Below are 10,805 nucleotides of genomic sequence, written 5' to 3'. Positions count from 1 at the left end.
AGAGTTTTTAAAACTCTGAATTTGCTTTGGACTCCCACGAATGAAGTGTGATTATTCCCATCTCCGAAGTCTGTCAAGTTCTTTGTAAAACTCAGCCTCGGGGTTCCCCAGGGGCTCAGTGGGTTAAGGACCTGGCATTGTCAGAGTTCCTGCTGTGGCTGAGCTGGTTGAAAACCTGACCAGTATCCATGAGACTAAATAAATAAATAATAAAACTCAGCCTCATTCGCCTTATCAAGACTCTAGACCAAGAAGCTTCCTTGATTTTTTTTTTTTTTGTCTTTTTGCCATTTCTAGAGCGGCTCCCTCGGCATATGGAGGTTCCCAGCCTAGGGGTTTAATCGGAGCTGTAGCCACAGGCCTACACCAGAGCCACAGCAACGTGGGATCTGAACCGCGTCTGCGACCTACACCGCAGCTCACGGCAACACCGGGTTCTTCACCCATTGAGCAAGGCCAGGGATCGAACCCGCAACCTCATGGTTCCTAGTCAGATTCGTTAACCACTGAGCCACGATGGGAACTCTGAAAGCTCCTTGATTGACACCAAATGGCAAGGTTCATTTCCTCACTAGGAACATGGGGCTAGTTATAGCACCTACCTCGCAGGAATTAGTTAATTCAGGTAACGCTCACAGAGGAGGATCTGGCCCAGAGCAAGCCAGGCTGGGTAGGACCTCATCTCTGGGTGACCTACACCACCCGCCTGTGCTTACAAGCTTACTTATAAATAAAGAAATAAATCCTTCCCAAATGAAGGAATTAGGACGCAAAAGTGCGTGGCAGGTGCTCAGGGAGCCAAGAATGCCGCCTGGGAAAAACAGGGCTCCAGCAGATGCAATTTCCACTTCGCGTCAACGAGAGGACAATTTTCATTATTCTGCCTCATACAGATTATGAGGAAGCAACTCCCTAGTTTGCTTCTGGATATGTGTGAGGCCAGAGTGTTCAGGGGCAAAGATAAGGGGAGTGGGGGCCAGATCTCACAGGCCTTTTCAGTCCTGTGAAGGAGTGTGGGAGTTCCCTGGTGGCCTAGTGGTTAAGGACCCGGTGTTGTCATTCCTATGGCTTGGGTTCAGTCCCTGGCCTGGGAACTTCAGATGCGATGGAAAAAAATGAAAAATAAAAATTCCCTGGCGGCCTAGCTGTTAGGGATCCAGCGTTGTCACCCCTGTGGTGTGGGTTCCGTCCCTGGCCTAGGAACTTCCGCACGGCCAAAAAAAAAGTTGTGCGACTCTGCAGTAGGACGTCACTGGACAGTGCTAAGCATCTGCCTCAAGTTTTCATTTTGGAAAGGTGGCCCTGTCTGTGGCACGTAGCGGGATGGGATGCAGGGCAGCAGACGGTAGAAAGATAATGGTGGCTTGGGATCGGACAAGAGATCTCAAAAGATAGGGTGTATTTCAGTCAGCAAGTGCTTGTGTCGTGCGAATTGGGTCCATCTTTACGAATCGTAACTCTTTGAAACCTCATTGTCATCGTCTGAGCTGCAGGTGCTCGGATGATGCCCACTGTATAGATGAGGAAACTGAAGAACAGAGAGGTTAAGTCACTTGTCTGAACCTACACTGCTAGAAAGTGGCAGAGTCAGGATTCGAACCCAGATCGTTTGGCTCTAATGATTTGTGCACTTGACCGTACCTTAGGCTGCCCCACAAATCAGCAAAGTTAGTGCTTGATGGGTAATTTGTGGAAGGAGGAGGAGAGAGGCAGGAAGAGTGATGCCCTGGATTCTGGCCTCAGTAAGCACGACATGAAAGGGGTGAGACTTGCACTTTGAGTGTTGAGACACAGGAGCTATAGGTTCAAGTAGAAGATGGTGAATTGAGTTTGGGGGGAGGGGGGGTCCTTGTGGCACCAAGCCAGAGGGTCTCCCCTGAGAGAGAAGCAGACAGAACCTCTGGCACTTGTAACCCAGAGACTGATAGGCCTGAGGCCAAGGCCAGGAGTGAGATTGCCCGGGGTGGGGAGAAGAGACGAGAGGAGAATGCGGCTTTTTTTGGTCTGTTTGGCTTTTCTAGGGCCACACGCAAGGCATATGGAAGTTCCCAGGCTAGGGGTCTAATTGGAGCTGCAGCTGCCAGCCTACACCACAGCCACGGCAATGTGGGATCCAAGCCGTGTCTGTGACCTACACCCCAGCTCACAGCAATGCCAGAGCCTTAACCCACTCACTGATGGAGGCCAGGGATCGAACCCGCAACCTCATGGTTCCTAGTCCAATCTGTTAACCATTGAGCCACGATGGGAACTCCAGAACTCAGCATTTAAAGAGTGAGAAGAAGGAAGGAAGGAGTGAGCAAAGGAAGCTGAGCAGGAGCAGCTGCAGTGTTAGGAGGGAGGCCAGGAGGTGTCTGCAGCTGCAGTAGAGTAGTTAGAGAAGAAGAAAATGAGAAAGTGGAGGAAGTTCCTGTTGTGGCTCACCGACTGGCAACCATGAGGATGCAGGTTCAATTCCCAGCCTTGCTCAGTGGGTTAAGGATTCAGAATCCTGGGAGCTGTGGTGTAGGTTGCAGACTTAGCTCAGATCCTGCATTGCGGTGGCTGTGGCTGTGGTGTAGACTGGCAGCCGCAGCTCCAATTCAACCCCTGGCCTGGGAACTTCCACATGCCACACGTGCGGCCCTAAAACAAAGGGCAAGATTACCCAGGTTGGGTGCTTGGCTCAGGCCTGGCACATGGCCTATGGCAAGCACTCTATAAAAGTCAATGATTCTTGCTGTCGGTTCTGACTTCATCTTTCCTGGGCCGGGTGCTCTCTGGGCCCTGCTCTGGGCTCTCTGCTCCATTCTTGCCCCTCCAACCCAGCCTCTCCATTGGCCAGTGTCAGGCCTCTGGGTAAAGCTTGTCAAGGGCACCTACAACTTCTTTTCCCACAGTGTGGACACTGGTCCTTCTGAGACTGTTGCTGTGGCTGTGGTGTAGGCTGGCAGTTACAGCTCTCATTGGACCCCTAGCCTGGGAACTTCTATATGCCAAGGGTGTGACCCTACAAAGAAAAAAAAAGAAAAAAAGAGTTAATGATTAGGAAATATTATTCCAGTTAAGAACTAGTTAAAATAGTCTCTGTGATGCTATGTCCTGCCTTGGCCCATGAACTTGTTGCTAACGATTACCTTCCAGTGAGAGTTATTTTGCAAGTGGGGTTTTCTTTTCCTTTGAAACACTCCCTAAGCCTCCTTCCTTTTCTGAGCCATCTTCACTGCAGAGTGAAGGTCAAGGCGTAATTGCCCCAAAGACCATCAGAAACTGTCACCAGACCACCTGACTCTGGTCTTGATGCCTTTGAAATGCTCTATGGAGGGAGAATGAAGGCGTCTAATCCCTATCAACAGCCCTGTTTCTTCAAGTTAAACCTATAACCCCCCTTGATGTCCCCTCTCAAGGGACATGGTTTTTTGGTTTTTTTTAAGGGCTGAACCTACAGCATATGGAAGTTCCAAGTTCAGAGTTGTAGCTGTTGGCCTACACCACAGCCACAGCAACTCGGGATCCAAGGGGCGTCTGTGACCTACACCACAGCTCACAGCAACGCCAGATCCTTAGCCCACTGAGTGAGGCCAGGGATCGAACCCGCATCCTCATGGATACTAATTGGGTTCGTTACCCCTGAGCCGCGATAGGAATGCTGAGGACAGTTTTGAGGGCTTTAGCGTGCTATGACCTCCTTTGCCTGGTGAAGCAATAAAGCTGTTCTTTCTGCTTCACCCAAAACTGTGTCTCGGAGACTTAATTGGTGCTGGTGCACAGGGGGTGCATTTTTGCTACAGGAGGAGGGGACCCTCTGTAAGCCAGGGAGGGAGGCCTCAGGAGAAACCTGATCAGGCATGTGGTAGGTCTTTGGGAATATTTGGGAGGGGTGCATGCAATGACCCTTGCATATATTCTCTTCTCTACTGTTGCAGAGAAGAGTGGGCTCTTGATTGGTTGCGGAAATGATACGAGACACAAGGCCAAGAAAGCAATGGGCGGCTGTTAAGTGATAGTACCTTCTCAGGCCCCTGAGCTCCTCTGGCGAGCTGGTTCTCTGGGGGTGAAAATGATTGGGCAGAATATTAATTGAGACAGGAGAGGTTTGGGCTCATATTTCCTGGTTTTCATCCCAGCTCCATCTTCTTCAGGGGAGGAGGGATTTTTCTTATTTGGTCTTGATCAGAAGTGTCATAGCTTCAGTGCTGTGATGGGTGCTTCTTATGTGCAAGGCAAATTTTATCGTAATGAGTGCATAATGAGCAAAAGGTTACATCCGGATGCCAGGGATTCCTGCCTTTTGCCGCCTTTCTTTGTTTGCCTCTAGGACGGACCCCATCATTTTTGAGATGCAGGGTTTCCTGCCACCTGGCCAGTGCCCCCCTTTCTCTCCTCAGGTCTAGCTAACCACCTGCTCTTTCACTTCCACCTCCGTGATCCTAGTCGCAGCACCAGAATCTTTCACCTGGATGAGAACAACCTCCAACAGGTGTCTGTTTCAAGCTTCGGCTCCTCTACAGACCCTCCTTCAACAGCCAAGCATGTCAGATTTTTGTCACCCCCAAGTCATCATGCCACCCACCTACTCCAGGGACTTCCCACTGAAACCCCAGTAAAGTTCTAATTCCTTACCTGCCCTACGAGGTCCTTCTCCTCCTTCCCTCCCTCGCCCATTCCACTCCAGCCACACTGGCCTCCTTGGTCATTGTGATATTGGGATTTATGGTGAGAAATATACACGACATCCCTCAGCATCTACAGGGATTGGTTTAGGCCCCCTCCACTATCCCACCCCTCTCCCCACAGATACAAAAATCTGAGGATGCTCGGTTCCCTATGCAAAAAGGCATAGTATTTGCATTGAACCCATACACATCTTCCCGTAAACCTTTTTTTTTTTCCTTGTCTTTTTAGGGCTGCACCCATGGCATATGGAGGTTCCTAGGCTAGGGGTCGAATTGTTGCTGTAGCCACCAGCCTACGCCACAGCCACAGCCATGCCAGTTCCCAGCCGTGTCTGCGACCTACACCACAGCTCACAGCAATGCCAGATCCTTAACCCCACTGATTGAGGGCAGGGATTGAAACTGCATCCTCATGGATACAGGTCAGATTCATTTCCTCTGAGCCATGATGGGAACTCCTTCCTATGTACTTTAAATCATCTCTGGATTACTTGGAATATCTGATACAATGTAAATGCTATGTGAAAAGTTGTGAATGTGATGTAAATTTTATGTAAAGAGTTGCAGGTGCAAGACAAATATGTTTTGCTTTTTGGAACTTTCTGGAATTTGAAAAACAAATAGTTTGGACTCCAGGTTTGTTGAATCCGTGGATGTGGAATCTGGCTTAGTCTCTGCTCCAGACACAGAGTTCCTAAAACCCTTGGAATTTCCTAAATTGAAATTTTAGGAGTCTTTTGTTATTCATAACAAGCCCCCTTCAACCACCAGTGACCTCATGTTAATGAGGTGATTTTCCAGAAGCCCCTAGGTGACCACTGGATGGGTTGCCCGGGAAACCAACCTCGCAACTAGAGGATTGAAACTTTCCGACCTATCCCCTGACTACTGACCTCTGACCTCTGGAGAGGAGAAAGGGACTGAAGACTTGACTACTGATGGTCAATAGTTTAATCAATCATGCCTTCTTAATGAAGTCTCCATAAAAACTCCAAAGGACAGGGTTCTGAGAACTTCCTGGTTGGTGAACTTGTGGAGCTGCTGGGCAGGTGGCATGCCTGGAAACTCCATGCCACGTCCCCATATCTTGCCTGTGCAATCTCTTCCTCCTGGCGCTTGACTTGCACCGTTTTGATTTAGAAGCAGCAGCAGGTGATGGTTTGGAGGGAGATCTTTACTTTCTGCTCAGGAATTGAACCTGGGCAGCCTGGTTGAAAACCAGGAAACCTAGCCACTAGACCTGCTAGAGGCTACAAGTAGAATTGCCCTGATTCTTGCCCCTATTGAAAGCAAGACTGTTTCAAGGAGGCAACGACTGTGAAAACAGGTATAAATTTTATTGTTAGAAACACAGTATAGCATGTGGGAGAGCACAGAAATACAGAGTATTCACCTATTTATCTAAGGCAGAAGTAAAGCAGTAATATGCACCCAAAGGAGAGGAGAGGGTGCAGGTGTCCCCCTGAATGAGAAGTGTGCCGGAGAGGTGACTTAAATTACTTGTATAGGACAGTTCTTCCGGGTCTTTGTCTTCCTTTGGCCAATTAACTTGTTTTCTCTTTCATGCCTGACCAGATCTAGGGGGCTCCCCTGATCTGCATGCGCATTTTTGGCCAAGGTGGATTCCAAAACAGAGCGAGGCGAGAAGGTTAGCCAGACTTATTGTGGCCTGGCCCCCCTCCCTTTTTGAACCCGAGGGGTCTCTCTGTGCAGGTGTAGTTGGGGTCTCCCTGATCCTGAGGATGGGAAGTACATGCTCTCTTTCTTCTGCCCCAGCGGGGCTCTGACCCTCCTTTGATTCTGTCCCCACCACAGCTGAACAAGTTCACAGAAGGTGAATACCAGCCATTTGCCTTGTGCCCACTGTTATTTCTATCTTGTAGTTTCGATAGGTGGCTGGTTGTTAAGTGTCCATCCTGGAGCCCATCTCTCTCCCGCCTCACTTTGAAATAGTCTTTGTAATAAACTGGCAATCAGATAAGCAAACAGGAGGTTACTTTTCCTGGGTGCGGTGAGCCATTTTAGCAAATGCTGGAACCCCAGGAGTGGGTTGTGGGAACTTCCAATTTATCATTAGCTGATCAGTTGGTCAGAAGCACAGGTGTTGACAACCTGGACTTGCACTTGGCGTCTAAAGTGGAGGCAGTCTTGTGGGGTCTGACAACTATCTTAGGGTAGATACAATAGAGTTAATTGTAGGTTTCTGCCAGGGAGTTAGAATGGATTGAGTGTAAGTAAAGAAGAGACACAGGAGCAGTTCTTTTTATTTATCTATTTATTTTTATTATTTTATTTATTTATTTATTTTTGTCTTTTTGCCTTTTCTAGGGCCACTCCTGTGGCATATGGAGGTTCCCAGTCTAAGGGTCTAATCAGAGCTGTAGCCACCAGCCTACGCCAGAGCCACAGCAACTCGGGATCCGAGCTGCATCTGCAACCTACACCACAGCTCATGGCAACGCCGGATCCTTAACCCACTGAGCAAGGCCAGGGATCAAACCCACAACCTCATGGTTCCTAGTGGGATTCGTTAACCACTGAGCCATGACAGGAACTCCGGGAGCAGTTCTCTTTATACTCATTCTCAAACCCACCAAGCCCCCACCTCAGGGCTTCACACAGGCTATTCCTTCTGTTTGGAAGTCTCTTCCTCAGACTGACTCTTTATCCTCTGACTTCAAGTCTAATGCCACCTCCTCCAAGAGGCCGTTCCCAACTTTCCTAGCCATTAAAACACGACCAAGGAGGAATATTTAATAACATGGAAGTACACATGATATACTGTTAAGGACTCAAAGCAAATACCTTATTGTATATATAAGGTGTGATTACAAGTGTGTGTGTGTGTGTGTGTGTGTGTGTGTGTGTGTTGTACATTTAGAAGAAGGACTGGAAGGGAACTACACCAAGATGATTAGAGGGGCTGTGGGTAGTACATTTGAGAATGATTTTTTTCTTATTTCAATTTTGTCTGTACATTGAAATTTTCCTACCTCAAATATGTAACTCTTCTATCATCAGAAGCCTCTCCATAGTTCCCCATCATCTAGAAAGGAAAATTGTAATTTTTCACCTTGCCTCCTACAGGTTGCCAGGCATTAAAATGAACCCCCCTTCCAGCCTCACACTCTCCTGGCCCTTTGCCCCCCACTCCTCACTTCACCCCACCTACCTGATTTTTGTAGTGGACACTGTGACTCCTCCAGTCCATGACCTCATGTTCCCCATTCTCTGAAACTGCACGCCCAAGCCACAGGGGTTGACCACAGCAACCCTTTTCTTTTCTTATGGCCGAACTGGCGACATATGGAAGTTCCCAAGCTAGGGGTCCAATCAAAGCTGCAGCTACCGGCCAAAGCCACAGCCATAGCAACACTGGATCCAAGGTGCATCTGTGACCTACACTGCACCTTGCGGCAATGCCTTATCCTTAACCCACTGAGTGAGGCCGGGGATTGGGATCGAACCCAAATCCTCAGACATTATGTTGCATCCTTAACCTGCTGAGCCATAATGGGAACCCCCCAGAAACACTTTTTGTATGATAGAATTCTCCCTATCTGTAGTCGACTGGCCAGGAGCGAGCATCTCACCCATGCTGGGCCAGAGTTCCTCCCCTTGAAATGTTTCATTAAAAATTAGAAATTCTGGAGTTCCTGCTGTGGCACAGCAGAAACGAACCTGATTACTATCCTTGAGGATGCAGGTTCAATCCCTGGCCTTTCTTAGTGGGTCAAGGATCTGGCGTTGCCATGAGCTGTGGTGAAGTTTGCAGATGCAGCTCAGATGGATATGGCATTGCTGTGAGCAGTAGTGTAGGTCACAGATGCAGCTAGGATCCTGTGTTGCTGTGGCTGTGGTGTAGGCCAGCAGCTGTAGCTCTGATTCGATCCCTAGCCTGAGAACTTCCATATGCCATGGGTGGGGCCCTAAAAAAAAAAAGAGGAAAAGAAATTCTCTTCCTGGTCTGTACTGGCTTCTTGAAAGGAGAAGATATGAAAAATTGAGCCATGAGGGGCAGCCACTTCTTACCTCAGGCCAGGTGTGTTGGTCTGCAGGGAGGGAAGAGTGATGCCAACCTACAGAGAGACAAAGAGATAAGAAATAGGCAGAGAGACCGTTCCTTCCAGCTTCGTGCTGTCTATTGCCACTCGTCCGGAAGGAGTGGAGTCAGGATTCCAGAGGGGAAGTCAGGATTCTTAACTTCAGGCACAGAAGTCAATTTTGGACACTCTAAGCAGGAGGAAAATTTATGAAAGATACTTAGTAACTCACAGAATCTCCAGGCTATGCAGGGAACAAGACACAGTAGCTGGGCAAGTGGAAACACACCCCAAATCGTGCCACAGAACTGGTCCTAAGAATACACCACAGCCCCCGCTGGGAACGGGCGCCACTGATGGAGGGCTGCAGACTCTGCAGTTGGAACGCCTTTCACTGCTATGTCTGAAATTGGACAAAGCCACTGTCTCCTCCACTACATCTGCTTCTTTAGGAAATAGCCTCTGATTCACTCTGAAGCAGATGCCCCTTTTTGAAAAAAAAATTAAAAAAAATTTTTTTGGCCACACCCACAAGCTGCAGAAGTTCCAGGGCCAGGGATCAAACTCGAGTCACGGCAGTGACAGTGCCGAATCTTTAACTGCTAGGCCACCAGGGAGCTCCCAGATGCTTCTGATTAAAAGGATCTAAGACATGTGTCTGACCCCTAGGTGCAAGGGATGCTGGGAAAAGGAGTACCTAGTATTTTCAACCTTTTTTTCCCCATTTAAAACTTGCTTTTGGGGAGTTCCCATCATGGAGCAGTGGAAACGAATCCGACTAGGAACCATGAGTTGCAGGTTCAATCCCTGGCCTCGCTCAGTGGGTTAAGGATCCAGCATTACCGTGAGCTGTGGTGTGGGTTGCTGACTCGACTCAGATCAGGCGTTGCTGTGGCTGTAGTGCAGGCCTGCGGCTACAGCTTCAATTGGAGCCCTAGCCTGGGAACCTCCAAATGCCGAGGGTGCAGCCCTAAAAGGACAAAAAGACAATAAATAAATAAATAAATAAATAACCCTTGTTTTTTTATCTACTAACCACATTCAACAACGGTATAAAATACAATTACTTTATTGATTTTACAATCAAATACTGGCAACTAGCATTACTTTCACCCATGCTTCATTAAAATCAAAAGGACAGAAATTCCCATTGCGGTCAGCGGGTTAAGAACATGACATAGTGTTGCGGAGGATGTGGGTTCGATCCCTGGCCTTGGTCGGTGGGTTAAGGATCCAGTGTTGCTGCAAGCTGTGGCATAGTTCACAGATGTGGCTTGGATCCGGCAAGCTGCAGCAGCTGCAGCTCTGATTTGATCCCTAGCCCAGGAACTTCCATATGCCGTAGGTATGGCTGTAAAAAGAAGAAGAAAAAAAAAAAAGGATATTTCCTTGATATTTTCAAATGATGCCTTGTACAATAAACAAGTTAGAACTTAAAATGCACCCTGATTAATTATGTAAATTGGTAGTTTTTTTAAAAAGCATAACTAATAATTTGGTTCCTTTTTCAACCCGTATAGTTGGAAATGGTATTTGCCTCTTCAAGTTGGGATCACACACACACACACACAGGAAAAATTTTCAGATTATGAACAGCTAAAAAGTAAATCAAATGTCTGTTACACTAATGTTCTATAATACCCTCTTGCATCTAATCTCTCCTCTTTTTCTTTTTCTTTTTGTCTTTTGTCTTTTTGAGGGCCACACCATGGCACATGGAGGTTCCCAGGGGAACTAATCGGAGCTGTAGCCACCAGCCTACACCACAGCCACAGCCATGCCAGATCCGAGCCACGTCTGTGACCTACACCACAGCTCACAGCAACCCTGGATCCTTAACCCACTGAGCGAGGCCAGGGATCAAACCTGCAACCTCATGGTTCCTAGTCGGATTCATTTATACTTCGCCATGATGAGAACTCTCTCTCCTCTTTTTTCTTCTCAATATACAGCCTATAAGTAATGCAGAAATTGATACTAGGAGTGGGGTTTGAAAGTAACATTCGTAGTACCATGAACATGTCCAAATAGAGAGCCCCTTGGAAGTAGGGATAATTTTCATGACGTAGGACGGAAGTGGCAGTTCTGTCCCATGACCGAGCAGTTA

Source organism: Sus scrofa, chromosome 2 (assembly GCF_000003025.6).
Source record: "Sus scrofa isolate TJ Tabasco breed Duroc chromosome 2, Sscrofa11.1, whole genome shotgun sequence".
NCBI lineage: Eukaryota > Metazoa > Chordata > Mammalia > Artiodactyla > Suidae > Sus > Sus scrofa.
Note: the sequence above shows the minus strand (reverse complement) of the source record.